The following is a 6,882-nucleotide window of genomic DNA, read 5'->3' as shown; positions in this document are numbered from 1 at the left end:
TCCAGGAATCTATCTATTTCTGATAGGTTTCCCTGTTTGCTGGAATACAAGTCCTTGTAGTAGTTTCTGATGATTCTTTTTATTTCTGTGGTGTCTGTTGTTATGTTTCCTGTTTCATCTCTGATTTTATTGATTTGGGTCTTTTCTCTGATTTTTTTAGTTATTTGGGCCAATGGGGTGTCAATTTTGTTTATTTTTTCAAAAAACCAGCTCCTCGTTTGGCTGATCTTTTGTAATGTTTTTTTGGATTCAATCCTGTTGATTTCTTCTCCAATTTTAATTATTTCTCTTCTCCTACTAGATTTGGGTCTGGTTTGCTGTAGGTTTTCTAGATCCTTGAGGTGAATTGAAAGCTCATCTATTTGTTGATTTTCCAATTTCTTGATGTAGGCACCTATTGATATAAACTTTCCTCTTAACACTGCTTTTGCTGCGTCCCATAAGTTTTGGTATGTTGTGTTGTTATCCTCATTTACTTCCAGAAAGTTTTTGATTTCTCTTTTAATTTCTTCTATGACCCATTGTTCATTCAGGAGCATGTTGTTCAATCTCCATGTGTTTGCATATGCTCTAGGGATTCCTGGGTTGCTAATTTCCAACTTCATTCCTTTATGGTCCGAGAAGCTGCATGGTATGATTCTAATTCTTTTGAATTTGCTGAGACTTGCTTTATGGCCTAGTATGTGGTCAATCCTAGAGAAGGTTCCATGTACTGCTGAGAAGAATGTAAAATCTTTAGCTGTAGGATTGAAAGTTCTGTAGATATCTGTTAGATCCATTTGGGCTATAGTGTCATTTAAATCTACTGTCTCCTTGTTGATCTTCTGTCCTGTTGATCTGTCTATTTCTGAGAGTGGAGTATTGAAGTCCCCCAGTACTATTGTATTGGGGTCTAAGTCTCCCTTTAATTCCCTTAACAAATCTTTTACATAAACCGGTGCCCTGTAATTAGGTGCATATACATTGATAATCGTTATATCTTCCTGTTGAATTGATCCCTTAATCATTATATAGTGCCCCTCTTTGTCTCTCTTAACAGTTTTTGTGGTAAAGTTTATGTTGTCCGATATTAAGATGGCTACGCCCGCTCTTTTTTCATTTCTGTTGGCATGGTATATCTTTTTCCAGCCTTTTACTTTCAGTCTATATGGATCTTTGTTGGAAAGATGTGTTTCTTGTAAGCAGCAAATAGAGGGGTTTTGTTCCTTTACCCAATCAGCCAATTGGTGTCTTTTAACTAGACAGTTCAGGCCATTAACGTTCAGTGCAACTAATGATAAGTGGTAACTTTGCCCTGCCATTTGCCAAAGATAAGTTCTAATATATGCTTTGAATTCCCTGTCCTCTTTTGCTGTGAGGTGTCCTTCCTTTACCTTCTTTCATATTGATGACCGCGTTTCTGTGTTTCTGAGTGCAACAATGCATCTTTAAGCATCTTTTGCAGGGCTGGACGAGTGGCAACAAATTCTTTCAATTTCTGTTTGCTATGAAAAGTCTTTATTTCACCTTCATTCACAAATGATAGCTTTGCAGGATATAATATTCTGGGCTGGCAGTTGTTCTCTCTTAGTACCTGGGCTATATCTCGCCATTCCCTCCTAGCTTGTAGGGTTTCTGATGAGAAGTCAGCTGTGAGTCTGATCGGAGATCCTCTGAGAGTAATCTGACGTTTCTCTCTTGCACATTCTAGGATCTTTTCTTTATGTTTCACTGTGGAGAGTTTAATTACAACGTGTCGTGGTGAGGATCTCTTTTGGTCGTGTTTATTAGGGGTTCTGTGAGCTTCCTGTACTAGGATTTCTCTGTCCTTCTCCAAACCTGGGAAATTTGCTGCTAATTTCTACTAAAAAGGCCTTCTAATCCTTTCTCCCTCTCCATGCCTTCAGGAACTCCTAGAACCCGAATGTTTGTTTTTTTTTAATAGTATCCTGAAAATTCCTGACAATATTTTTTAGATTTCTAATTTCCTCTTCTTTTCTTTGGTCTGACTGTATCCTTTCCTGTTCTCTGTCTTCTAAATCTGATATTCTCTCTTCTGCTTCACCCATTCTGTTTTTAAGGCTCTCTAATGTGTTTTTCATTTGATCTATTGAATTCTTCACTTCATTATGATTTCTCGTCACTATCACAGTTTCCTGTTGTACTAGTTGTTTTGTTTCATTTTGATTCCTCCTTAATATTTCATTTTCACGAGAGAGATTTTCTATCTTGTCCATTAAGGATTTCTGTAGTTCAAGAATTTGTTTTTGAGAACTTCTTAATGTTCTTATCAATTTTTTGAGATCTGCTTCTTGCATTTCTTCTATCTCATCATCTTCATAATCTTGAATTGGGGTGTCTTTTTCATTTGGGGGCGTCATAGTGACTTCCTTGTTTTTATTACTTCAGTTTTTGCGTTTGTTATTTGGCATATTGGAGATATTTGGTTTCTTCACTGTGGTGCTTTTTCTTGTTATACTATGACTCTAGATTAAGTGGACTGTCTGTTTTTGATGGAGCCTTAGAGGCTTGAGATGGGTGTGGCCTGAGAGCTCTGTTTGGTGTGCCAAAGGTGACACTCCCAGGTTAGGCGTGGTAGATCTCTCTCTCTTTCTTTCTTTTTTTGATTCAAAAGGGAAGTAATTCCGCACAGCTGAACGAAGTTGGAGGTAGTTAGCAGGCAGATGATATACCCACAGGAGCCAGAGATTGGAAGCTCTTTCCTAAGGACCACACAGGGAATCTGTTCTGCCCTCAGAGTGGGCTCAAATTCTCCTTCAGTCTCCCACTGGGTTGCCAAACTTACAGAATTGTACCGTCTATGGAGAGTATTCACGTGAATTCCGTGAGTTCTCTCCCCCACCGTCTCTTTTTTCACAGTCTCAGTTCAGTAGCACCGCAAATTCACTAGGTCCTAATCTCCTGTTAATTCACCCCGCCCAGAGTCAGGTTTTTCTGCTAGGCTCAGGGCCGGTGCAGATCTGAGGTCACTCTGCTTATGACGTATGTCGAAGATGGCGCCTGCTCTTTGTCTTGCTCGCCTTTGAGAGGTGAGCGGAGAGAGAGAAACCTGTGTCCGTATCAGTCACTTGTTTTTTTTTCTCTCTCTCTCTTCTAGTTAGCCTGGTGAACTTTTCCCCCCGGGGTCATTCCCTCTAGTCTCCTCTTTCCGCTTGCCTGCCCGTGTCTTGGGCTATTGAGGTTCGGCTCACCTCACGTTCCAGTGCTGGTGTGTTGAGTCTGCCGCTGGTGTCCTGAACTGTGGGCTCCCACGCTCTCCACGCAGGTCCACTGTGAATCACTCGTTCCGGAAGAGTTTCTTCTGCTGTTTCTTCCCCTACTCTTCCTTGAACCCGCAGTATCTCCACTTTTATTAAACTGTCTCTCCCCGGACTATCAGTGTGCTCCCTTCCTATTCCACCATCTTGCCCTCGCTCCTTAACTATTTCTCTTTTATGTAGGAAGTATCTGCTATATGTTTGCCTCTTAGTATTGCTCTTGTTGTATCCCATAACATTTGGCATGTTGTGTTTCCGTGTTCATTTCTCCCAAGAAACTTTAAATTTTCTTTTTGATACTTTCAGTGAATGTTGGTCATTCAGAAGCATTTTATTCATTCTCTGTATATTTGTATACTTCCTCCAATTTCTTTTGTTGTTGATTTCTAGTGTTATCTTACTGTGGTCAGAATAGATACATGGAATAATTTTATTTTTTTAACTAGTACATACTTTCTGTGGCCTAATATATGTCTGTCTGTCTTAGAGGGCATTCCATACACTGATGAGAATTATGTGTATTCTAAAGTTGTTGGACGGAAAGTCTTCAGTGTTTATTAGGTTTATTTGATCCACAGTATGGTTGTGTTCTGATGTTTTTGTGTGGCTGTTGAATTATTTTGTTTAGATGACCTGTCCATTGAGGAAAGTGGGGTATTGAAATCTTCTACTATTATTGAATTGGAGTTTATCTCTCCCTTTAGATCTAATATATTTGCTATATGAAATTGAGTGTTCTTGTATTAAGTTGTTATAATTTCTCACTGAATTCATCCATTAATCATTATATACTGATCACCTTTGTCTCTTAATAATTTCTGTCTTAAACTTTATACAGTTCCATATAAATGAAGCTACTCTTGCTACTTTTGCTTTCCATTTGCATGGAATATCTTTTCTGATGTGTTCATTTTCAGACTCTGTATATCCTTACTATTGTAGTCAATTTTTTGTAGGAATATATTGTATGTTCTTCTCTTTTTATTTATACAACAATATCTTTTAGAAGGGTATTTAGTTCATTTGCAAAGTTTTTATTTGTAAGCAATGACTTGGTCCTGTCATGAACATTTTTCTTGTACTAATTTTGAATGTTCTCTGCTCTCTTTCTAGTGTTTACTTACTTTATTTACTTTCAAATATCTTTGTGATGATAGTTATCTATCTTTTGCTTCTGTATATGCAAATCCCTTAAGCATGTTTTTTGTTTTTGTTTTTGTTTTGTTTTGTTTTGACAGGCAGAGTGGACAGTGAGAGAGACAGAGAGAAAGGTCTTCCTTTGCCGTTGGTTCACCCTCCAATGGCTGCCACGGCCGGCACACCGCGCCTATCTGAAGGCAGGAGCCAGGTGCTTCTCCTAGTCTCCCATGGGGTGCAGGGCCCAAGCACTTGGGCCATCCTCCACTGCACTCCCGGGCCACAGCAGAGAGCTGGCCTGGAAGAGGGGTAACCGGGACAGAATCCAGTGCCCCATAGGGACTAGAACCCGGTGTGCTGGGCCACAAGGCGGAGGATTAGCCTACTGAGCCGCGGCGCCAACCAAGCATGTTTTATAAGGTCAGTCTAGTGGTGATAAATTCCTTGTTATGTTTTAATGTCATAAAAAAAGGGAGAGAATGATCCAACATGGGAAGTGAGATACACAGCAGACCCATAGAATGGCAGATGTCCTAAACAGCACTATGGCCTCAGAATCAGCCCTTAAGGCATGCGGATCTGGCTGAAAAGCCCATGAGACTATTTCAGGCATGGAAAACCAAGACACTCTGGGGAAAAAAAAAAACCTAAATGAAAGATCTCTGCAAGTGAGATCCCAGTGGAAAGAATGGGGCCATCAAAAAGGAGGTACCTTTCTCTGAAGGGAGGAGAGAACTTCCATGGCCTTATTTATACATGATCAGAGTCAGTGAACTCAGGTGGCTTCCATAGCCTTGGCAGCTCATGACAAGAGTCTAGGGTGATTACTGAGGCCATGAACAAGAGTGTCAATTTGTTAAGTCAACAACAGGAGTCACTGTGCCCTTACTCCTCATGTAGGATCTCTGCCCTTAGTGTGCTGTACATTGTGATTTAATGCTATAACTAGTACTCAAACAATATTTTTCACTTTATGTTTCTGTGTGGGAGCAAACTGTTGAAATCTTTACTTAATGTATGCTAAACTGATCTTCTGTATATAAAGAGAATCGAAAATGAATCTTGATATGAATGGAAGCGGAGAGGGAGTGGGAAAGGGGAGGGTTGCGGGTGGGAGGCAAGTTATGGGGTGGAGGGGGGGAAGCCATTGTAATCCATAAGCTGTACTTTGGAAATTTATATTCATTAAATAAAAGTTAAAATAAATAAAAATAAATTAAAAACTTATTTTTAAAAATATTTTAAAATATTCATTTATTCATTTTTATTTATTTGAAAGGTAGAGTCATACAGATTGAGAGTGAGAGAGAGAGAGAGAGAAAGATAGAGGAGACCTCCAGGTACTATTAAAATCTTTTAAATTATGCATGAGAAAGAACCTTGAAGCTCCTAAAAGCCCTTCTCCCATCTCTAGATTTGTCAGCCCACCTTCCATTTGCTACACTATTTTCCAACCATTTTTCTCTCCTACATTGATCCCAAGGTGGATCATCTTGGTTGATAATGCACCTGAGATATAATCTATGACTCAACCATACAGTTTTCTCTAGGACATTTGCAATGCATCTGAAGGTAGGAAAGCCCAGCTCTTAGGACTGGACATCAGGTTTGTTTTTATCTTGAGTTTTCCATTAAAAAGAGAGAATGGGGTAGCAGAGCAAGGTTATGACTAAGTAAGATGCTCCAGAGACTGTCTCTCCTCAGAGACCCAGCTATTCATGCACCAAACCACTTTCATAAGAACTATGGAAGCCAGATGAGAGACTACAATACCTGCTTTTAGTATAATAATGAGAAAAATGCATTGAAGAAGCCAGAAAGGAAAGAATTGCCCATATTACCCCCACTCCCAGTATTCCTTCTTGTTGTTATATGTAGTATTAGTTACTTCACTCAGTTTTATAACTAGATACTATTCTATATGTAGATATATCACATTTATTTATCCATTCTTCAGTCTATAGGCATTGGGTTGTTTCTAATTTTTAGCTATTATGAACAATGCTGCTATGAACATTTGTGTACAAGCTTTAGTAAGAACTTGTGTTTTCAAGCCTCTTGGGTTTGTACCTGGGAGCAGAATTTTTGTGTCATTGTGGTAAGTACTTTGAAGAACTGCCAAACTGTTTTCCAAAATAACTGCACATTTTACATTCCCATTAGCAGTTTATGAGAGTTCCAGTTTCTCCATATCTTCACTAACATTTGTTATTATCTTCCTTTTTGTTATTGTGAGGGGTGTGAAGGGATCTCTCATTAAGGTTTTGTTCAGTACTTCCCTGATAGCTAATGAGCATTTTTTGTATCCTCATTTGGCCATTTGTACATTTTCTTTTTTTTTTTTTAATTTGACAGGCAGAGTTAGACAGTGAGAGAGAGAGACAGAGAGAAAGGTCTTCCTTCCGTTGGTTCACCCCCCAAATGGCCGCTACGGCTGGTGCTGCGCTGATCCGAAGCCAGGAGCCAGGTGCTTCCTCCTGGTCTCCAA

This window comes from Oryctolagus cuniculus, chromosome 12 (assembly GCF_964237555.1).
Source record: "Oryctolagus cuniculus chromosome 12, mOryCun1.1, whole genome shotgun sequence".
NCBI classification, from domain to species: domain Eukaryota; kingdom Metazoa; phylum Chordata; class Mammalia; order Lagomorpha; family Leporidae; genus Oryctolagus; species Oryctolagus cuniculus.
This window is presented reverse-complemented; position numbering follows the sequence as displayed.